This window comes from Marmota monax, unplaced genomic scaffold, assembly GCF_021218885.2.
Source record: "Marmota monax isolate L192 unplaced genomic scaffold, Marmota_monax_Labrador192_F-V1.1 WCK01_AAM20220418_F8-fsc00166, whole genome shotgun sequence".
In the NCBI taxonomy this organism is placed as follows: Eukaryota; Metazoa; Chordata; class Mammalia; order Rodentia; family Sciuridae; genus Marmota; species Marmota monax.
The window spans coordinates 392,580-416,655 of record NW_026693344.1 but is presented as its reverse complement, the minus strand read 5'-3'; the positions used below and the strand labels follow the sequence as shown (position 1 = coordinate 416,655).

Here is a 24,076-nt window from a genome sequence, read left to right as displayed (position 1 = left end):
GCTAAGATTTCCTCTTTGTTAACTTATTAGCTGAGTAGTGAGGGGACAGTTCCTTGACCTTTGGGAACTTTAGCTTCTGCATTTGAAGATAATACTTGTGTATTCTCAAGATCTTCAGCCTCCAATAAGAAAATGCACGTGAAGGCCCTTTGTAAATAATCATGACTTCTATAAATATTAATTTACTGTGAATATTTTTGGTTAAAGATGGAAAATGTCTTAGACTAAGCTAGAGATTTTCCTTAATTTGGGTGGACCTCTCTCTTCTTAAAGGTCAAGTTTTTACTTGGTTGATTAAATGAGTTTCTTTTCCCCATGGATACTTTGGTTCCTGTTGGTTGCCTCCTTTCTCATTTCCTGCCTTTATTTTTCCAGGCAAAGCTTCAGTGCCTGAGGAGGTTGTGGATTTTGAGTATCAAGAACAGTGAAGTTGGAGCTACCAGAGGATGTATGAAAGAGATGCAGGTAAGTTATATTCTGCATTTCACTCATTCTAGAAATACTCATGGGTCTGTAATCCCTTCTCTCTCTTTTTTTTTTTTTTTCCTGAGATTGTATGTAAGGCTCTGAAGGGACAGAGGGAACTTCTAGACCTTTGTGGTGCCCTAGGGCAGAGTCCGCTAGGGAATGGCAGTATTTGTGGGAAGGTAGGGAAAAGAATTACAGAAGCTAGCTCTCCCATTGGAGGACACGAGAAATGCAGGCTAGAGTGGGAGGAACACATAAACAAAGGGCAGAGGAGACTGTTTTAGTCCCCACGGAAAGGTTACAAAAAGGCCTGTTCTGTTCCTTTAATCATTTGGGGCCAGTCCTGTTCCTTTATATGGAATTGCTTTTGATTGAGGTTTTACCTGGAAGCTTGCACTTACCAAGTCTGCTGCCTTCTTTGCACCTGAGCAGTCTAAGGCCATTCTAGTCTGGTGCTGCTCAGGGTGCCAAATGGAATTAGATACTAAGAGCTTGACCTAGAATGTAAGAGCCAGCTGAACTAAGTAGTGTTTATAGTGTCATCGCCGATTTCCATACTAGCATGATTACTCTGTGTGTGTGTGTGTATCTCCAGACAATCTATTTCTTATATATTTTTTTTTAATGTGAGACTGGTCTTTTGCATATATGTTGTGCAACTTGCATTTTTCATTCAGTTGTGTTGTGAGATTTACTTGTTGCATGCAATAGTAATAAATTAATTAAATTTTTTTTTTGTTAAAGTTTGGTTTTGAGAGACTCTATCACAGTTTATCTGATGTCCCACTTCCCTGCAACATTTGTTATTTTTGTTGCCAGCCTGGTGGGTGTAGACAGTATATCATTGTCTCTTAATTTGCTTTTCTTGATTAATAGACTGAGCATCTTTCTTAAGTATTCTTTGAAGAACAAAGTTCAGGATTTTTAAGGTAGATAAATTTTTTTCTTGTATGTACAATGAATGCAGTTTGTTTTGCTTTTTTTTTTGAAATATAGTTTAACAATTTGTTTTAATTACATGCATATGGTCTGTTTTTTATTGCTAATCTTTTTTGGATTGAGGTTTTTGTTGATTTGTGTATTTGCATTCTCATTCAATTTTCTTTTTTCTCTTCTGGCTTTGAAATGATACATTTTATTTCTGTTCTTCTAATGGTTATCCTGAAAGTACTGTGTGCACATTTGACAGCTTAGAAGTCCCTCAGTATGTGGTATTCTGTTTCCTTTCTAGGATAATACAGAACTCATAGGACAACTAACAAAGACTCACTCCTTCAGTACTTCAGGTCTATTGTTTCACCATGCATATTAGACAGTGGTATTGTTTCAAGTTGGTATTTGTTTATGTGTTTATCATTTCTTGCTTCTTTTCCCTTTTCCTATCTGTACCCTTATTCTGATTAGATATGTCTTTTTCAGAATTTCTTTTCCTGGGAATCTCTTGGTGGTAATATTTCTCAGTTTTGGTTTCTGTAATGTCTTTATTTCACTCTTACAGTTCTTAGGTGACAGTTACTTCTTCCTGGCATTGTGAACATCCTGTTCCATTGTGCTAATATGGTTTTTATTTTTACTCTTAAGGCATCTGTTAGTTGTCTTTTTGTCATTCTTTAGTAGATGATTTATCTTATTCTAATATTGTTTATTTGACTTGGTAGTTTGTGGTTTTATTACATTATGTTTATGTATAGTTTTCTGTTTTTCATCCTGCTTTATATTTGCTCTGTTTTGTGTATCTGCAGATTCGTATCATTTATCAGTTCTGAAAATTTCTCATGCTATTAGTCTTTGAGTATTTTCTATTTTCTCCATTCTCTCTCAATTTCCTCCTTCTGGTTTTGATTAAATGGATGTTAGAACTTTTTACTCTTCATGTCTTTCTATTTGATGTTTTATTTCTGCTTTGTTCTGGGTAATATTTAAGATTTGGCTTCTAGTTCTAGAATTCTCTCTTCAACTGTATTGAATTTTCTATTTAGCCCATACATTAAATTTTAAATTTTAATGATTATGTTTTCTCATTTCTAAAGGCTCTATTTCTGTTTTAAATCTTTATTTTTGATGGTGGTCTCTTTTTACTTGGCCCATTTTTTTATTCCATGTTTCATATATTTGAATAACAATAGAGTTGGAATTGTATCATATCCTAAATTTTTTAAATTGTCAATGGACCTTTATTTTATTTATTTATATGTGGTGCTGAGAATCGAACCTAGTGCTTCACACATGCTAGGCAAGCGCTCTACCACTGAGCCACAACCCCAACCCCATATCCTAAATTTTTATCATACTGGTATCTAAATCCCTGGTGATCTAAATCTGTGTCTGTGCTTCTTTTCTACTGTGCATGTTGAGTTTAGATTAATTGCTAATATTTTGAGAATCTTGAGGTTATTACTTGAGCTATGTATTGATTTGTACTAGGACCAGGAGGATGCTATGGACTGAGGACCACTTTTGTTTCCTATGGAATCCTGGTTTCAGGTTGGACTTTTCTCACCTTGCTAAATGCTAGAGATCTAGATGTCCCTGTCATTGCTGTGTTCAGAGTGGCCTCCAGAGCAGCTGCAGCTTCTGTGCTCACTCCCTAGTGCTCTTTGCTCAGGCTTTAGTGCACTGCTCTTGCCATATTCTTGTGGGATTTGTTTCTTTACCTGGAACTAATGATTGCATTAAAAGTTTCTAAAATTAATTTATCCAGAATCTAATTATAGGATAGCAGAAAGACCTGCAAATATCTAATCTACCATAATTACTGAATTAGGAGTGCCCAAGTGATTTTTTAAAAATCAGTATTTTCTACATGCTTTTTGTTAGTTTACTTTAAACATTTTACACTTTTAATAATAAATTATTTCCTTTATGTCACCCAAGTATAAGAAAATATTGAAATAGCAATCTCTTTGAAAGCTTCCTAAACAACATCTGTATTCATACACTGTGTCCTTAAACTTTTGCTCAGGTTTTTTTTTTCTAGTTACTCTATTTAATATTTACTCCCTTGGAAATTGGAATTATCACTCTTGGAATAACTTGGAATAACTCATTATAACAGAGTACTTATTCAGCACAAATTTATTATGTCTCCCAATCTATTTTCTGTCAAAGTGTCATTTTTTGTTCTCTCCAAAATCCTAGATATAAAAGATTCATTTGTGACTCTCTGCCTGTGGATCTTTTCTTCTTCACATGGAATGCAGAAAATAGAAGTTTGCTTTTGTGAATTAGGCATCATCTCCAAGCAACATGTCTTCACATTATGTATCCCTTTAATAGGCACAGTGTGAAAGTTTTGGTCTATAGAATGTTAAATTGCCCTGGGCTCTGGCATATGAAAGAAAATTTCAAAATGATTGTCAGGTGAGATTGCTGATTTAGTAGTTTTAAAATTTATTCTGCAGCAGAATATCACATAAAGGCGACCACACAGGTGTGTGTGGATTCCATGATGAAAGAGATACATTAGTCATGTCTCTAATTTGCAAAGTCTTTATGCTTTGTAGGTTATAGGTATGAAGTTTATAACACTAGTGTAATATTAGGAAAGCAAGTGCTATAAACATTTCTAGGAAATGCTGAGCTCTGTGACTAGAGGTGTTTTGAAGATGGCCTGGTATTGGCCCTAGGCTTTCACATTGAAAAAAATAAAATACCAGAAAGTTCTGTGACTTTTCCTCTTTTAGAGAGCACATTCTACTGATGGTGGTTCCTTGCATCTGTGTCCTTTTATTCCTGGGTTTTTGTTGGCTGTCAGATCAGGCGTTCCTGCTGGGTTTTGCTTTCAAAATGGTTGTTAGCTGAGCACTCCAGAGGCTCCAAGCAGGGAGCTGGGAAAGCAAGGCACAGAACTGGAGCAGCTTCTCCAGGGAGCCATCATTCACCTGTATGCATTGCTTGGATAGGGAGGGGAGAGTCTGATCACCTCTGCTCTGGTTCTTTTGGCCTTGGCCAGGCAGTTTATTAGGCAGAGCAGGAGCTGGCCCTCTGAGAATCTTTCTATTCTCCTCTCTCTCTCTCTCTTTTTTTTTTATGTGTCTCTTTGAAGATTGTGATTTGGATCTTTAGATGCCTGATTTTAATGGAGTTCACCTGAGTGCGATTTCTTTGCTACCATGAAGTTGTGATTCTGGTCAGAGAGACAGCCCAGGAATGCATTCTTTCAGATACCCTTGTTAAAATGAGTGGTCATGAGTCTGCCTTTGGCCACCAGGCCCTGTCATCTACCCAGAGCAGTGCTTTGCTGTGTGTGCTTCCTGTGTCTCAGAGCTTCAGTCCTTGTCATGTTGCTGTAGAGTGAGATGGGGTTCTTATCTCTCTGCCTTGGTTCTGGAACATGTCACCATTTGTAACATTGTCCTCATCTCTCTCACAAGGTAATAAATTGGTATATTTCTAAATAAGGGCTTGAAAAGTTAAGATTATTTTAAACACCTTCCTCTCCAACTTGTCCTTCTTCCTGCTCAACAAATTCATCTCTGAATGCTTATTGTTGTACTCTTTATTTGTTGTGTGCAAAAATGCCCGTGAAATGATTTCCATTTTCCTCTGCTGTAGTCATGGTGTTCAGGGGTTGGCAGCATTTTGCAGAGGGAGCCATGTTAAGTTCATTGGTAGCAGACCACTGGGTTTCAAGTTGAATGTGTGACTCTGGTTAACCACTTAGTTTTTCTGAGTTTTACTTTTCCTGCCTAATAATGACTTAATCTGTTCATATGCTACAGTAGTGACTCACAAATATTTTAGTTTTTAAGACACTTTTACATTCTTAAAAGTTGTTGAGGATCCCAAAGAGCTTGGCTTATATGGGCTATATCTAGCATATCATGATAGCAGAATCATGGCCCCTAAAGCTGCTATCCATGATCCAGTCTCTGGAACCTGTTCATATGGTACCTTACATAGCAAAAGACATTACAGATGTGATTAAGTTAAGGATCTTGAGATGGGGAAAGTATTTTGAAATATTTGGTATATTTCTAAATAAGAGTTTAGAGGTAAGTGAAGTAAAGTCTTGTAAGCTCTTATAAGAGGGAGGCAGGTGAAGCAAAGGTTGAAGTGATGCTGTTACTAGTAGGTGGACTACAGCCAAGGATCCCTATGAGGGGCATGTTCTCATAGAGCCTCTAGGAAGAATCCAGCCTTACCAGCATCTTAAGTTTATTAGCCTTATAAGACTCTAATTTTGGACTTCTGGACTCCACAACTATAATAAATGTTTTATTTTAAAAATCACTAAATTTTTAGTAATTGTCACAGCAGTACTTGGCAGCTATTTCAGATATTTTGGGCATTAGAAATTTAAAGTGAGGGGCTGGGGTTGTGGCTGAGAGATAGAGCACTCACCTAGTATGCGTGAGGCACTGTGTTTGATCCTCAGCACCACATAAAGTAAAATAAAGTCATTGTGTTCACCTATAACTAAAAAATTAATACAAGAAAAAAATTGAAAGTGAGAATATAAAAGATGTTTATTGATTTAGTTAACAATAATAAACCTATTATAGGTTAGCACATTACTTTTTTTATGTGAAAAAGAACTATTTTTCAATGATTATTAGAAGACAGCCACTGCTTTATAATTTTGTAAATCAATCTCATGTCTGACTGGATTGAAAATAGCTGGGTTCTCGGATCTGCTATGTATTCAGTTTGTTGTGGTATCATGTGGCATGTCACCTCCAAAACTCCCCATGATAGACTTATGAGACATTGAGCATTAAAAAGACAAGTAATGCTTTAGTATGATTGTGAAAATAGTTTTGGCCTCATGGACTACCTAAAAGTGTTTTGGGAACTCCAGCAATCCCTAGACCATACTTAGAGAATGAGTAGGTTAGAGTACAGTCACAGAGCCAAACACCTGGCTGTAAAAGAATATAGGAGTCTGCCATTCTTATTTTGGGTATCAGTTAAAAAAACTGGGGGTTTCAGCCTGGCATAATTTGGGAGGGTGAGGCAACTTAACATGGCCCTGTCTCAAAAATAAATAAATAAATGAGTAAATAGGGTTGGGGATGTAGCTAAGTGGTGGAGTTCAGTCTGGGTTGAACTAAGTTCACCAGTACTGCAAAACAGAAAACCAAAACAATAGCAACAGCAGATTGCATGGGGTTCTGTTGTTAAGGAAGAAAGGAAGAATGAATATTAGGGGACAGCAAACTCAAAGATATGTTATATCAAGGTTTGATGTACATGGTAAGTAGATGTCTTAGTCTATCTTCTGATGCTATAACAAAATACCTGAGACTAAATGATTTAGAAATAATAAAACTTTGGCCAGGTAAGGTGGCATATGCCTGTAATCCCTGCTCCTTGGGAGGCCAAGGCAGGAGGATTGCAAGTTCGAGGCCAGCCTGGGCAACTTAGTGAGACCTTGTCTCAAAATAAAAAGGGTCGAGGATGAAGCTCAGTGGTAGAACGCTTGTTGAGCATACATGAGGGTTCACTCTCCAGGACTGCCAATAAACAAACAAACAAACAAATAAATGTTTGGCTCACAGTTTTGGAGGCTGGGAAGCCCAAGAGCATGGTACTTCATTGGTGAGGGCCTTCTTGCTACACCATCACATGGTTGAGAGTATCACATGGCAATACAGCATGTGTAGTGGCTCATGTCCCTCTTCCTTATTAAGCCACTAATGCATCATGGGGGTCCCATCTTCATCACCTTTTCTAATCCTAATTACCCCTAAAAGGTTTACCTCCAAAATCTATGAGCATATGAATTTGGAGACTGTTTTCAGCACCTGAAATTGGGGGGGGGGCATTCAAATCATAGCAGGAGAGGATCACTAAAATGTTAGTTTCCCTTCTCCTTGACCTTGTATTAGCTGGGGAAAGTGAGCATTTTGCTTAGACTGCATCATTTTGAAATACCTATGACACAACACAATGGCATGTAGGCAGGGGCATAATTGCAATGAATTGCATTTTTAGCATTTGTTGATAAATTATATAAAATATCTTTTGTTTGGTGTTCACAGGCAGCTTTTTGATAACTTGTTTGGGTCTTTTGAACTTAACAATATGCTTCCTTTCTTTGGGTAGGAGGAAAGTTAAAATGAGATTTTTAGATTCAGCTTTGATTCTTAGTTATTCATCATGGGTTTGGAAATAGATGGGGTGTGACCTTCTTCTGGGATCATTTTGTAAATAGTCCCTGCTGCTCCTTGGCAGCATCCTGTCATTGAAGAATAACCCAATTCCAATTTCTGATGTGAAAAAATCACTTAGGAATATTTGTGCTAAAGAATCTATTTTAGAAAATCATATAAATATAATAAAACAGTTTGGCCTTATGTGGCTTAATTTTGAGCTTAATAGAAAGCTTTAGGAGGCCCAATTGGGGTCTTTGGGTGGACAGAGGGCCACATCAGTGTCAGTGAACTTTCAAAACCGGAGCTGAGCAGGCAGTTTGGCTAGCTTTGGTGACTTTCCCAAAGGCCTGATATCTATCAGCAGTTGCCAGTTTCTGTTTTACCTTGTGGTGCATTCATTGTGTAACCAGAAAGCGAAATCTTTCTCAGTTAAAATTTTAGTTACTACAGACAGGAAGTGGTGTAACTTGAACTTGTGTGACTGGTATCCTGTACTACATAACACCTTGCATCTGAGCAACTAGTGTTTTTGCAAATAGGATCATAGTGGTACCATTTATTACCATATAAGGTCATAATACAGAGCTGGTGAGTGTCCCTATTTCATTTTGGGGTACATTTCAGATTATTACCTGGGAGCTCCCTTAGCTGGCTAGCTGTCCATGAGATCTGCTAAGTGTTCCAGTAGGGGAGAAGTGTGGCTGGCTATAGTGCCTTCCCCTCTTCTTTCCAGATAGCCACATATCACCCTGGGCTGCTGCAGAGTGGCAAAGATCAAGGGGCCCAATGTCTGTTCAGAAGAAGTCCTGCCTGAAAAGCCATGTGATTAATTGCATGAGCAAGTGGTGTTGGAAACATGGGTTAGAAAGTTTTCTGATACTTCAAAGTTTATATTCCAGAACAGTTAGCATCTCTGTTTGGGAACTCTTGTGTTTAATGAATCATTAATTGTAAATGGTGTCTATGTACAGAGGCTCATCTATAGTGTAGGCCTGGTTTTCCCCAGTAGTTCCATGGTGGCCTGTGAGCTCTCCCATAGCTGGCCTTGGAGGTATTGCAGGGTGGCAGCTAGCCTTGTAGGTGAGGAAGCCTATGTCACCATCTTGTGCACAGAGGGCTCCCAGAAGGGTTTGGAAATGATGTGTGACAGTTTAGGAAAGTCTAATGGCTCTCTGGAAAGAGACTAGCTGTTTTCTACAGGTCCTTCCCCCCACCTCTCAGTTCTTACTGATTTCCCAGCTACTCCCATAGCAGCTGTTGGAAACACTCATTGCTTCTTGAGCCCCTTGTCTCCCCAGCCCAGCTCTTGGCACATGCCCTTGGAAACAAAGTCATATTGACAGAGCTGCCCTTTCCCTCCCTCCTTCCTCTCACCAGCAGAATCTGTCTTTCCCCCAGCAGGTGCCAAGCTGGTCTGGTCCTGAGCTTCACCTGTGTGTGGGCATGTCTTCTTTCCTACTTCCTCATACCATCTCCTTTGGTTCTGCCCCTGTCCTCTCTCATTTCCCAAGCATCCTCCAGTTAAATTTAGCTACTGTGGTATGCTTCTTAAACTAGGCCTCCCACATCATGCTGATTGATATCTTTCCTTCTAAGATTCATCTGTCTCAGTGTCCACTCCCTCAACACCCTACTGGGGACACTATAATCTGATTGTCATGCCTTGTATATTCACAGAACATTTGTTGACTTTTGTGTGCATGGGAACTTGAGGTGCAGATGCCAGGAGATGCAGAGATGAATTAGACTATTGGGGCTATTGATATAGAATGGGGAGAGGCATCAGAACAAAATGCAGTAGATACTAGTAACAAATATGTATAAGCTAAAAGGGGAGAGAGAGCAATTCTGCCTTCAAAGAACTTGAAGATATGGATCCCTCAGACAAGCAGAGAGGGTCATGCCAGACATTAGCCAAAAGCCAGCAATGGGTTCCTATGTCCCTGCTTTGTGTTGGGATTTCCTTGTGACTAGTCTACAGCTTAGGGAGACCTTTGTACCTAAGGGATCTCTAGTGGTGGAGTTTAGCTTTTCACAGCAGGTTGTTGGAAAGAACTTTTGAGCCTAGGTGTGTTCTGGAGGTAACATCACATTCAAATCTATGCTTCCTTTGGGTCAATCTTTGACTTAAGGAAAAGATGAGTGGTTTTGGTGAAATTCATAACCCTTAAAGGTCTTCCTTGAATCAGTTTTGAGAACATGTTGCTTACATGTTTACTACTCAGTGGTTTAGATACTCTAGTGCCTTGTTTCTGTGGAGGGCTTTGGATATGAGTCTGAGAAAGGGGCTCACTTACAGGAACCTTTCTCCTAGTCTTATTAGGCTGTGTCTCATCTTTCCTTATACTTTTTGCTTTTCATTCATAGATAGTACTTGTCACAGTTTGTTATTTGTATGTGAGTGCAAATCTCTTTCCCACTCCAAGTGCTTTTAAAAGTAGGGCCTACTGTTTTCTTGTTCTCTATTTTATCCACTACGACTGAGCCTGACATATAATAAAGAAGGAATAAGCAGGACTGGAGAGTGAACTGATCTGTCCACTGTGGTTTGAACATAGCCCGAGAATACACAATTGGCTTTTAATTTGGTCAGGGGAAAAGGGCAAAAGAAAGTCATCATTGTTCACCAAAATTCTTCCAGCAGAGGAAAGTTCATAATATCAAAAGGATCTAATATATAATGTACTCTGATGAAATAAGTTTATATCCTGATGGTAGTAGTGGTAATATAAATCTATACATATTATAAAATTTTATAGGACCATATGCAGAAAAGTGAAAGCTTCTGAAATCTGAACAAACTTGTAGGTTAACCTATTGTACAGTGTCAAGTTCCTGCTTTTGATAATTTTAACTGTGATTATGTAAAATGGGGGAAAACTGTGTGAAGAATACACAGAAAACCTCCAATTATTTTTGTAACTTCTTTGTGAGTCTAGAATTATTTCAGAATCAAAAGTTAAAAAAGAAACACAATGAGATACCACTGTATATCCACTAAAATGGCTAAAACCCAGAAAAACAGAACAAAAATGGTTAATACCAAGTATTGGCAAATATGCAGAGCAAGCAGATCTGGTGTAAACTTTCACTAGCACAGCCATTTTGGGGAAGAGTTAGGTAGTTTCTTAGAAAGTTAAACATACACTTAGCACATAGCCAGCAACAATTCCACTCCTAAATATTTATACAAGGGAAATAATAAGTTCCACAAAAACCTTTAGGCTAATATTTCTAACAGCTTTTTTTCCAAACAGTAAAAAACCCCAAATGTCCATCAATTAGTAAATGGATAAGCTAACATGTCTATCAATGGAATACTGCTCACCAGAGTACAACAGAGAACAACAAACGTATTATATGTAAAAGCTGAACTTACAGTAGGAAGATTAAGCTTCCATTTAAATAACATTCTGGAAAAGGAAAAAGTGTAGGGTCAGAAAACAGATCATGCCTAAAAGGAACAGGTGATGGGTGAGAAGGTTGATTATAAAGGAGGTAGAGAACATTGGGGGCGAATGAAGTGTTCTATATCTCAATTCTGGTGATTACTTCATGTTTGTCAGAACTCACAGAACTGAACACTAGAAAGGATGGGTTATTGTGTACAAACTGTACCTCAATAAATAAGACTTTAAAATTAGAACAACATCAACACCACCAACAAAATATAATATTTGCTGTAGGCTGATTTAAGTAACTGTGAAACATTCAATGTGTCTGCCACTTTGCCACTTGTCTATGGTTGGATTAGGGATTTGTTAAGTCTTTAGTTATTCAAGATGCCTCACTCAAACAAGGGGTGTAGCTCCTTTAGTACTTTGACCTCTGAGCCGTGGAAATAACTATTTCTGTAGAGGTGGCTGTGCTAATGATCATGGCTAAGCAGAGTGCTGCTAGGAGATTAAAACAAGCTGCTGGCTCAAGTCTTGGTGGATGCAGCCTTTTGTATGTAAACATGGACTCAAATTTCACTCTGTCCCCTCTCCTGGTTTCTTTGCTATTGAAAGTGGAGTTGAATTTTCAGATTGTTTCAATCCTCAGATATGACAACTCTGCAATGACACTCTCCCTTAGAATAGATTATAAAATAAAAACAAAATTACAGCAGTTTTTCTCCAATAGGAGATGCCTTATTAATTTACAACTAGGATTTACTAAATTGGTTTGGGTTTAGTGACATCCAGGAGTCAACCCAGTTGAGTAAACACTTACTAATCATTAACTATATGCCATGCCCATTATGAGGTGTTGGGTTCACATAGAAAAATGAGCCTCAAGCCCTGTTTTTAAAGTATTCACCATCCAACAAGATGGACCAAACCACAGGACATCACTTAAATTCAGTACAGGAGAGAACACCGAGGAGGGAGCCCTCATGCAGGAGAGGACCACTGAGTTGGACCAGAGGTGTAAGTGGGTTGCTGGTGTGGAAGAGAGAATCGTAGGTATTTCAGGCAGAAGAAGTCAGAGTATTATGTGACAGCTGTTGTGGTTGGGGAATCATGACATATAAGGAATGACAAAGAATTTATTTCTTTTCCCAATTAAAATAAGTTATATATATATATGGCTGGGAGCTCTGGCTAAAATATATATATATATATATATATATATATATATATATATATATATATATATATATATATATATATATTAAAGATTTATTTAAAATTATAAGTAAAGGATCTAATATATAAAATTATAAAGAATTATAAGTTCTTTATTGATTCTGTGTAATTCATCCATCCTCTCCTCTGTAATTATTTCTATTGCTGCTATAACTACCACAGAGTTAGCAGCACAAAACAACACAAGTTTATTCTCTCATGCTTCTGTAGGTCAGACGCCCAACATGGGTCACACTGGGTTAAAATCAATGAGTCACAAGTTTTAAGGGAGAGTCTGTTTTCTTGTGCTTTCCAGCTTCTAGAGGCTTCCAGTATTTATTGGTTGATGGCCCTCTTTTCCATCTTTATCTTCTTTCTGACCATCTTTCTATAGTCAAATCCAGAAAGATTTTTGACTTTTAAGGACCCACATGATTGGATTGGGTCCAGCTGGATTTGGGATAGTCTCCTGTCTCAACATCCTTATTATATCTGCAAAGCCCCCTTTGCCTAAGGTCCTGTATTCACAGGTTCTGGGTTAGGATGTGGACATGGGGTGATTATTTTGTCTATCACATTCTTGTGCCCTTGATCCCCTTTTTTTCTCATCACTGATAAACTACTTGGACAACTAGTCTAGCACATGTTTTTTTTTGGAAAACAAAACAAAACAAAAACTTAATCTGTATTTGATCATACTATAAAAAGTTTTAGAACATCATTTATTATTATTATTTTCCTTGCAGTGATGGGGATTGAACCCCAGGGCCTCATATGTGCTAGGGAAGCTTCCTACTAAGGAGCTACACCTCCAGCTCCCAAACTTTCTCATTTTAAGTGCCATAATAGTATTGTTATTAGTGGGTGTTATTTTTGCACTGAGGGTCACAAACAATGCTGGAGTAACCATGATTGACCATACAGTTGTCCCTTTAGTATGCCTATGAAATTGGTGTAGAATCCCCACAGATAACAAAGTGTGAGGATGTTCAAATCCCTTGTTATAAAAATAGAACCCATGCACATACCCCTGTGTACTTTGCCATCTCTAGACCACTTATAACAATTAATGCAGTGTCAATGCTATGTGAAGAGTTGTTGCACTGTGTTGTTTAGAGAGTACTGATAAGAAAAAAGTCTGTGTGTTTAGTACAGACACAGGTTTTTTTTCCCTTGGGTATTTTCTGAGTTTGATTAAATCTATGCATGTGGAACCCATGCATGCATAGGGCCAACAATATCTTGGCATAATTTCCCTGACAGGCCCTTAGGGGAAATAGACTGAATTCCTAGAATAAGAGGATATGTGGATTGTTGATTTCAGAAGAAGAATTTGGAAAATTAATAAAAGGGAAGAGAAAAGGCGTGCTTGAAACTGAAGAAAGGAAGTTCTTTATTGATTCTGTGCTATCCATTACGCTAGAGGAGTGACTTCATTTTCTCACGTTGCTTGTGATGCCATGAAGGATGTTTACCTCAGAATATGCATGAATGAGAGCAGTAGATGCTTGAGCCACATGCTCAGGTCACAGCTCTAGGACTCAGTGCAGGTCAGACTAGCTTCTTTCTACTGTATCCTGAGTCCTGCTGCAAGGGTGCTGGAATGTAAAATTATATTCCTACATATTGCCATACTAGGATTTTGTCATTTTTTAATGCAGAGTAATACTCCATTGTGTATAAATGCCACATTTTTTTTATCCATTCGTCATAACCCACTTGAATCAAAGTGTGGAATATGATATGTCAAGAAATTTGTAATGTTTTGAACAACCCACAATAAAAAATTAAAAAAAAAAATTATATTCCTACATCTCAGTGCTCAAGAGTGGTCAGTATCCCCAAATGATACCCTTAGAATATTTAGCTCCTCAAGTTTTTAAGGTGCTCTTGGGTACCTTCTCATTTGATTTTTACTTACAAAAACAAAAAGCAACACTCTCAAAATGAGTCTCTATCATTTTAAATAGAGCATTAGTGTCACACACCACCATTGGAGGTGTCACACACCACCGTTGGAGGATCCAGGCATTGCCTAAACCTGAGGTGGCTGGGAGCTCTGGCTAAGTGGCTGGGACCAGTGGGAGTCCACCTTCAGCAGTAGCTCTCTGTGAGTCATCCTTGAGGTGTTCTGTGGTGGGGGATTAAGGAGGTCTCAACCTGCTGCAGGCTGAACTGGGTTTATGGTAAGCAGAGGAGCAATGTTTTGGAGCGCTGGGTCAAAGCCGAAGTTCTCTTGAGTGGTGCTGCTCCAGGGCGTTAGCATGTTGGGGCTTAAAGTCCCTGAAGGATGGTGTAAGACCATTTAGGATTAATTTTTCACAAGAACTTCATGTCACCAAGAGCATATAATCGCTGGCTTGGTCTGGCCTGGCAGCCCCACAGTAGCTGGTTGGTGGTATGTTATAACAGGCTGTTGCTTTTAGCTGGCTAATTTGGGGGAAGGGGTGAGGTGACTGGGATTCCACAGAAACTTCAGTATAAATAAGATGCAGAAAATCATCAAAATCAGGGTGCTTATCAGGGTGCAGGATGAATCACATAGCTCAGCCTTCTTTCATGCATTCTGCTGTTGTACAGAAGTGTGATCATGCATGCAAAATTGTGGTTTTGGCCCTGCAGAGTGTTTGATAAAGTAGTGTCACAGCAGCCTGCTTTTTAGCCTGTTTAGCTCTGGCCTGCACCCAGGGCCTCGGTGTTCCTGGGCTTCTGTTGCTCAGAAAGCTGCTTGGGAGTGGAGAGACAAGAGGCTTGTTGTGCGACTCAGATTAGTGGCAGCTGCAAAGAAGAAAGAAAGAGTCCTGTTTTGTTTTTGCTCTGCTCTGAGCAGCACTTTGGCATTTTGGTAACATTGCAGTGTTCCTTAGGAAGCTTGACTTGGTCACTTTCTCTGAGGGTTGAGACCTCAAAAAGTGGTGGTTTAGACTTTCAGAAGGATGGATGAGCGGTCAGCGATCAAGTTGTTGGCCGGACTTAGCTACTAACAGGCTGTGCCATCTTGTGCCAGTCACTTCCCCTGCCTGTTTCTGTGAGCTGGGGCAGCTTGAACTAGAGCAGCTAAATGCCCCATACTTGGTTGGTATCAGCACTTGGATGCTGCTACATTTGGTACTGGGACACTGGGTCCTGACTGGCATGCTTTGCAAAGGTTTGGAGCTCTGCAGAATTGCTTCACTTAGAGCAGCTCAGTTATGTGAGATCAATGTGTGGATAACACTTAGCAGTGTATCTAGCAAGGGGTGAGTATCTAATGGTGGCTGCTAACATTTAAATCCTGTGGTATGTGAGATTCTAGCAGCGCTGCCCTTTTACTTCCTGTCACAGAATAGGTGTTATTTTCATATATTTAAAAAATTCTAATAATTGTGGACATGCAGCACATTACTTTACTTTGCTTCTGAATGGGTGTTTATGATTGACCTCATGTGGTCTTAGGAGGGACAGTCTTCTGGCTTTGATTGTTTCCTTTTAGATTATAGTAAGATGAAGTGACACTGAACCCAAACACAGTCCAAAGGGCCCACTTTGGGACTTCATTTTTTGAATACAGCTGTTTCCTTGTTCCTAACTTTTCTTATCAGGAAGGAAGTGTGTTGTGCACAATACAGTGGAACACTGTAACTCTGTGTTATCCTGAGAAAACTCAGAAGCATTTCTTCACATCTTTCCCAATGGTGAACTTGACTATTTCTCAGGCACTAGGACAAAGAATGCAACCTATATAATCCTTGCCCTCATGGAGATTAGCTTATTGGGATGAGGCAGACATTAAATTACAGAAATAATGGTTTAATTATGGCTGTGATTAGTGCTGGGAGAAGAGTAGTGTATGATGTGTACAGTGTGGGCTCTGCATGTGATGGGGAGATCAGAAAAGTTACCTGGGGATATGGTTTTTAGCTTGAAGTCTGCAGGAGGAGAGGAAGAGTGTCCCAGCCCAGCAGAAGTGGGGAGTGGAGGAGGATCCCAACTCTGAGCAAATGTGGAGTTATCTATGCTAATAGAAAGTTTTGGAAGTTTATGGTTTGGGCCAGGGAATGAGCTGGGCACTCTTCTTTCTATGTGGGTTGCTCTCCCCCAAGATATTCTTGCTTCCCAGCACCCTTAGACCTCTGCTCAAGTGGCCCCTTATTAGGGAGACTCCCTGGCAACTTGAATCCCAGCCCCCATTTCTCTCCTCTTACTTTCCAGCACCTGGCATCAGCTGATGGACCTTTGTCCTTCTTTTCTTCCTGGCCAATAGTGTGTGCCTTCTTAGTAAAGTGTGAGCCCCTGGAGGGCAGGGGTCTGGTCTCTTCCCTGCTGTATCCACAGGGAGGGGCTCAGTAAGAACTTGTTGGATGAAGCATATTGGGTTCTGGGTTTTGTGTTCTTTTAAGCCACGGTGAGTTTTTAAGTTAACCTGAAGGTGGGAAGGGAGTGGGTATAGGGGTACTATTCATATGGCAGATCAAATTCTTTTTTTTTTTTTTAAAGCAGAACAAGTAGAAAACATTGATTTTTCTTCTTCTTCTTCTTTTGTTTTTTAAATTCAAGTTAGATATGATAGAAAAAAGCAGCTAGAATAATGTTTGAGTATGCTCCTTGACTTATGATACAATTATATCCTCCTAAGCCCATCATATATGGAAGATGTCATAAGTTGAAAATGCATTTAATATACCTAACCCACTATATGGATAGTGGAGACAGTACAGCGGTTGGAGTTGGGTCTCTATTTGAGTCCCTTCTCTGTCCTTACTAGTTGTGTAACCTTGTACACATTTCCTCTGTCTTTAAAATGGATATTATCAAAACAGTGGTTTTATTTGGGGGATTAAAAGAAGACTGATATTCATTAGTGTTATCATTTACAAGCTATCATACTGATGCTATTACAGCATAATTGTTCAGTCCCGTGTTCCCCAGACTTGTCTGAGCTTAAAGATCTCTTTGGCTGCTTGTTGGAAATCAAGGTTCTCAGGCACCACCCAGAGACTTGCTGAATCAGATCTGCTGGGGAGGGGCCTGGGAACCCTGCTAGGTAGGTGGGGAATGACAGACACACCCTACTTAAGTAAGGTTTGTAACTGGTGCTGGTTTTAGATATTTTACATGATGAATTCCAGAAGTGTGTTTGTATTTGTCAGATTGTGTCCCAGTTTTCAGGCAAGGAAGTATGGTCATTGTTCTTGTAGCCCTCTCATTCAGAATCTTCTCTCCTCTCCAGGCAGGTGTAGCATGATCCTGGGCTCCCAGGGACACAGCAGGATTTGCAGCTTCAGGGTAGCACAGTGCAAGGACAAGTTACTCAGCTGCCTGGCCTTTTTTCTTTCCCTTGATTAAACCTCTACAGTCCTGATAACCTGCTCTGTTAGATATATATGGCAACATGGCAAACAGGCCCTCAGTCCTGCCATGTCTCTGAGGACTCAGTCCCTGAGGCTGTCGGAGTGACAGTCAGTGACTGTGGAAGTCATGCCTGCATGTGGGTGACCAGGCCAGGCCTGCAGCACTGTTCTTCCCGCGGTTGGGAACTGGGAACCAGGAATTGATGCTCCACTGCTCTGCACTTAGGACAGTGTGTTCTTAGTCAGCTGTTCTGGAAAAACAGCATTTTGTTGTTGTCACATGGGCCAGCAAGTTCATTTCCCCTCTCCTGCCCAGGCAGTAACTAATCATTTCCTGTAGCAAAAGAAAGATGAACATGTAAAATTTTACTCCCAGGACCCAGCTTTGTGGAGACATTACAAATGGTGCTCATAGCTCCTTGTGGGATGTGGGATTCTCATTTTCGGTAAGTTGGTACTCTGTGTACCAGGTGGAGCTGATCAGTTGTTCTCTCCCATGGTTCTGTGAAAGTTGAGTTTTCTCTAGCAGCTGTGTTTAGTGTAGGTCATGGTTTCTTGTTGGTATGTTACTTAGCTGCATTTCAGGTGGAGCTTGACTATTTTTCTGTTTGCATTATCCTAGGAGAAGATGATTTGTGTTGAGAATCTTATTTGAGCTTTGAGTTCATTTTCTGACCCATGACACATCAGTCCACTTTTTGGTGCTATTTTTAAAGTCAAAGTTGATGTGCTTTTCTAAAGTTGCACATTTTTACACCATTTAGAAAAAGTCTGTGAGGTCTTGAGGACATCCATTTAAAAACACTTGAAGTTAAGGATCTGTATACTGAAAGGGAAGGTATTTCTTCCCTTTCCCCCTGATAATACTTTACTGTGACAGAATTTTGTATCTGAACAGTTTTTTTTTTCTTTTTTCCTTTTTTTTTTTTGGCGGTGGGGGGAGAGTACCAGGGAATGAACTCAGGGGCAGTCAACCATTGAACCACATCCCCAGCACTATCTTGTATTTTATTTAGAGACAGGATCTCAATGAGTTGATTAGTGCCTCACCATTGCTGAGGCTGGCTTTGAACTCATGATCCTCCTGCCTCAGCCTCCCAAGCTGCTGGGGAAACAGGTATATGCCACTACCCTTGGCTATATCTGCACAGTTTTAAATAGGGAACTTCTAAAATCTTGGCAAATTTTAGAATAGCTGATTAGGAAAACGGGAAAAGTGGACAGATAATTGTTACTTAGTGGGCAATCCTGAAAGATGAAACTTCCAAGGTAGGGAGAAGGAAGGGCACATGAGCCTGCACTGTGGTTCTTCTCTCATGTGCACAGATGGGAGAAACTAGGTGCTCAATGGGATTGTGCCCCCTTCTCCCTTGGTGTCCCTCAGGAGCTCAGCTGTGGGATGAGCCCAGGTCTGCAGCTTTCTCTACTAACATCTCTTGCTGTTTTTCTTTCTTCATTTGTAAACCTTCTTTGTGTGGGGAGATACTAGATAGAAATGATAATTCAAGTCATCATTTTACAGACAGTATTGAGGATTACCAGGTAAGTGGTTTTGACCACTCATAGCTACAGACTGATAGCTTGTCTGAGGAGGAGGGAATTCATGGAAGAACAGACAGGGGCCTGGGCACTCAGATTTTCTTGGCAGAGGAAGCAAGGCCCACTGCAGACATTTCTGAATTGCTATTATCTTAGGTAGTAAAGACACATTAAGGCCTCTGTTAAAGAAATAAACATAAAACCCTCAACACCTACCTTCCCCCCAAACATGCATGTGCACAACAAAAGTGGACTGTGAAGCAAGATGGGCAATTTTGTTAAACACCCACACTTAAAACTGTAATTGTTTATATAATTATGTCTAATTATCCAGAAAGTAATCCGAAGATTTTTTTTTTCTTGAGGGTTTTAATGATACCATGTGTTTTAACATCTTACCATGTTTTCTGACCTCCTTGAAAGTGGAGCTCCTGTCTCACACTTTGGAAATTCCTGTGGCATCGGCACTGAGGGCAGTGCAGAGCGCCTTATAAGGACTTAGAAATGACTTGTTGAATCAAATTGAAGTGTGACTCAGGAGGTGGATGTAGGTGGGAATTCTGCACTACTTGCCTTGGGGGAGTTCACATTTTGTCCATATTCGTGATTTGTTTATAAGTTATTTTAGCTCAAGAATTATCTGCTGATTTTTCTTGGTCTGTGCATTAACCATATAGAATTATCTCCGCAAATTAATGTCCTTAATGAACTTTGGATAAAGGAAAAATAAGGGCTGGGGATGTGGCTCAAGCGGTAGCACGCTCGCCTGGCATGCGTGCGGCCCGGGTTCGATCCTCAGCACCACATACAAACAAAGATGTTGTGTCCACTGAAAACTAAAAAAATAAAATAAATATTTAAAAAAAAATAAAGGAAAAATAACATACTTCAAGTACCCTACCTAATTAAAAAATGTGATAGATGTGTTTTTCATATAATACAAAATTTTGTATACAACCTATCACATTGATAATATAAATACTTGCCTCTTAAATTTAGATAACTATGAGCCCCTTTTATTCATTGTTTGAATGATAAAGTTTGTGAGCTAGACATTCCCACAATCTCTACATTTCTCAGCCTTGAAGGATCTCCTCGAGGAGGTGCTATGAATGACAAGAGAAAGAAGTCCCTTGTGTGGGATGAGGGAACATGAATCACCAGCTCAGTGGGTTCTTTAACTCATACAGGATAGAAATCAAACACAGCTAGCAAAGAGGAGGTTAGTAAGAATTATTTATTATATCCATTTGTGTATCAAGGTGGCTACTACGTAGGTGGAGTAGCAAAGAAATCAAGCGGGCGGGGGGTGGGGACAGTATATATATGTTCTGGGGCTAGAAATTACTACATTCATAGGTTGCAGTACACCCTTTTGCACTCGGCCAAAACTGTTTGCACATAGTTTAAACTGTACTTATTAGCATTGTGCCTCTGCCTGACCAGGCAAATGAGGGTCTCAGTTACTTTCCAGAAAGCACCAGAGATCAGATCTGCCTGCCCCAGTTCAGTGCTCTCCCATTGTTTGTCCTGAACAGTGAATTTGACTGAGGAATGGCCTCCTGACATTTTTCTTATGCCTGGAATGTGTTATCCTTATCTCTCAGCAGTCACCAACTTAAACTTGACTCTATCCTCCTGCCTCAAGGTGTGGGGGCCACAGCACACACATTTAGAGGAAGAATAGGTGTTATTGCCATGGTATATATTATGAGACTCAAGCACAAGGCGGCTGGGGCACTCTGTGGAGGTCCTGAACGTTCACAGAGGAGTCTAGCCTTGGATTTGAAACAGGAAGTGAGGAGACAGGATTCCCACTGTAGGAAGACCTCGTTTGCACTGTTTTGGGCAGTCGACTGAAGGGCACAACGGCAGTTGCTGATGTGATTTCTCCTCCCTCACCCTCCTTGTGCCATCTGCTCCTGCATTATCCTCTCGGAAGCCCTTGTCACCAGAGCACACAGTATATGCTTTATGTTTTACTAGCTCTACACCTGCCTTTCCCAGCTAAGCTGTAAACTCCCTCAGGGCAAGGATTTTCTTTTTTTCCACTGTAGCATCTCCAGTGCCATCATATTAGTTGGCAAGTAGCAGGTGCTCAGCTAATATTTACTAACCAAACAGATGAACAGGTCAGTTTCTGGAATCAGAGAGAGTCATTGTTCTCCATACAAATGTAACAGTAATGGTTAAAAAAAAAAAGTAACAGTTTAGTGGGGAAACTGAAAACACCCTAAACAAGAATCGAAATTAACATCACCAATAAGGGACAGCAGGCATCCTGTGCTTCTGGATGCTCTTATGTCACACTGCAGCTGAGTCACCTAAATCTAATTATGAGAAAACAGATTGAAGTAGATATAATTAATGTCCAAATTGAAAGATATCCTCCAAAACAACTGGCATGTCTTCTTCAAAAATATTAATAGTGTGAAAGAAATGCCCAAGAGCTGTTTCAGTCTGAAGGAGGCAAAGAGTCATGAAATGAGCTAAGTGTAGTCTGTTTTGCTGTGCAGGGAAGAAGCAGATTCTCTAAAGGACATTGAGACAATCGATAAAGTTAGAAAGCCTAGGAGGAGACAGAGGGTGAGGGTGTCTAACGTAGCCGCTCTGGGTACATTGTCAGGACTCACAAGCCTGTCATGGTGGCTTGAACCATGTCTTGTAACACAGGGCAGCGCAGAACAATCTACAAGGGTGAAAACAGTGGGAGTCAAGAGGTGACCAAAGCTGTGTGCCATGGTCCCTTGCCAGAGACTCTCTGGCTGTTATGTAACTCTGAACAGCACCCTAGTCTGAATGTCAATACTAGGTAGAAGGATATACTTAGGCTGCCTCTGGGGGTGGGATTCATATTTCAAAAAAACTAATAAAGGGGACAAGGTAAAGACTGACTGGTAAGGTGATCTCTTGCTCTCTGTACTGGGAATTCAATGAAGGGGCACTTAAATACTGAGGCATATCCCCAGCCCTTTTAAATATTTTATTTACAGACAGGGTCTTGCTAAGTTGCTTAGGGCCTCCCTGAATTGCTGAGGCTGGATTTGAAATTGTGATCCTCCTGCCTCAGCCTCCAGAGCCTCTGGGATCATAGGCATCTTTCGCACCTCCATGTCTGGCAGGTACCTTGTTTCTTGCATTGACATTATTGATGGTTTCTTCTTGGTGGTCAAATTATAGTGAAAACTCAGAGGGGAAGGAGGAAGAATAAAATACCAAGTACTCAAATGATAGTTTCAGGGAGGGAGTGCAGGCTTTCTATTTTAGCTTTCTATTTTTCCACTGTAGCATCTCCAGTGCCATCATAATAGTTGGCAAGTAGCAAGTGCTCAGCTAATATTTATTAACCAAACAGATGAACAGGTTTGGAATCAGAGAGGGTCTGTTGTGTTGTTGGTGGGACTTCAGCCCAGTTCTTTGGGCTGACCCTGGTAATCAAGGAGATTCAGTGATGATGGACACTCATGAAGTGACTCTGCGCCTTCCTGGGACTGGCCAAACAATTCTTTGAAAAACCAGCTGAGATGCCTCATTAAATCTTGAACCACTAGAGGAAGCTTTAGAATTACATACCCATATACCTTAATTTTATGGAAATTGGAAAGTAATTTTGAAGCATTTTCAAAGAACATTTACTGAAGAAAAAAAGAGTTTCCTGATTAAACCCAAACTAATAAACCTGAATTAACATCATTATCAGGGTATCCCGATTTTTGAACCATTTCTTTGTTTGGCTGGCAGTACTTCTACAGGTGAGGTGAAAGATGAAGATTAGAAACCTGAGCTAATCAAGTGTTATTTTACTTGACTGTTTCTCAGTGGAGTATATAAATAATGTGTCAGAATTTTAAAGTGTAGTTTATTTTATTTTATTTTTTTTTTATTGGTTGTTCAAAACATTATAAAGCTCTTGACATATCATATTTCATACATTAGATTCAAGTTGGTTATGAACTCCCAATTTTACCCCAAATACAGATTGCAGAATCACATCGGTTACACATCCACATTTTTACATAATGCCCTATTAGTAACTGTTGTATTCTGCTACCTTTCCTATCCTCTACCATCCCCCCTCCCTCCCCTCCCATCTTCTCTCTCTACCCCATCCACTGTAATTCATATCTCTCCTTGTTTATTTTCCCATTCCCCTCACAACCTCTTATATGTAATTTTGTATAACAATGAGGGTCTCCCTCCATTACCATGCAATTTCCCTTTTCTCTCCCTTTCCATCCCACCTCATGTATCTGTTTAATGTTAATCTTTTCTTCCTGCTCTTCCTCCCTGCTCTGTTCTTAGTTGCTCTCATTATATCAAAGAAGACATTTGGTATTTGTTTTTTAGGGATTGGCTAGCTTCACTAAGCATAATCTGCTCTAGTGCCATCCATTTCCCTGCAAATTCTATGATTTTGTCATTTTTTAGTGCTGCGTAATACTCCATGGTGTATAAATGCCACATTTTTTTTATCCATTCATCTATTGAAGGGCATCTGGGTTGGTTCCACAGTCTAGCAATTGTGAATTGTGCTGCTATGAACATCGATGTAGCAGTATCCCTGTAGTACGCTCTTTTAAGGTCTTCAGGGAAAAGTCCAAGAAGGGCAATAGCTGGGTCAAATGGTGGTTCCATTCCCAGCTTTCCCAGGAGTCTCCATACTGTTTTCCAGATTGGCCGCACCAGTTTGCAGTCCCACCAGCAATGTACAAGAGTACCCTTTTCCCCACATCCAAAATGCATTATGATATTAATGGGACCCAAACCAGAAGCCTTATGTAGATTAAAAGTGTTAATAAATGTAAAATGTTTAGAAAAATGCCTGATGGCAGGAGAGGACCCGGACGTACATGCCAAGAGACTTGAAGTGTTTTGATGATGAATTAGCATTCTTTTGATTTGGCTTTTATTTTAAAATCTATTTCCATTTATTTGATTTGTTTAAAATGTGAAGTTTTTATACATCTTCTTTTATAATTGCTTTGGCTTCCAAAATATTTTATATTTTCTTATAATTTATTAGTAAATTTCT

The 24,076-nt window shown here is 39.7% G+C and overlaps 1 protein-coding gene across 12 annotated transcripts in view; it reads left to right on the top strand.

The window, feature by feature from the left end:
• Sgms1 (sphingomyelin synthase 1) overlaps positions 1–24,076 on the top strand; it is a 295,435-nt gene that overhangs the window by 114,211 nt on the left and 157,148 nt on the right. For 11 of the 12 annotated variants that reach the window (XM_058583226.1, XM_046456771.2, XM_046456765.2 and 8 more), the window contains one exon: positions 376–465. The gene's annotated coding sequence lies outside the window, so the exon portion shown is untranslated. Of the gene's footprint in view, positions 1–375; positions 466–17,193; positions 17,952–24,076 lie in introns of those variants that run through there. The other variant, XM_046456772.2, reaches the window with a different exon arrangement.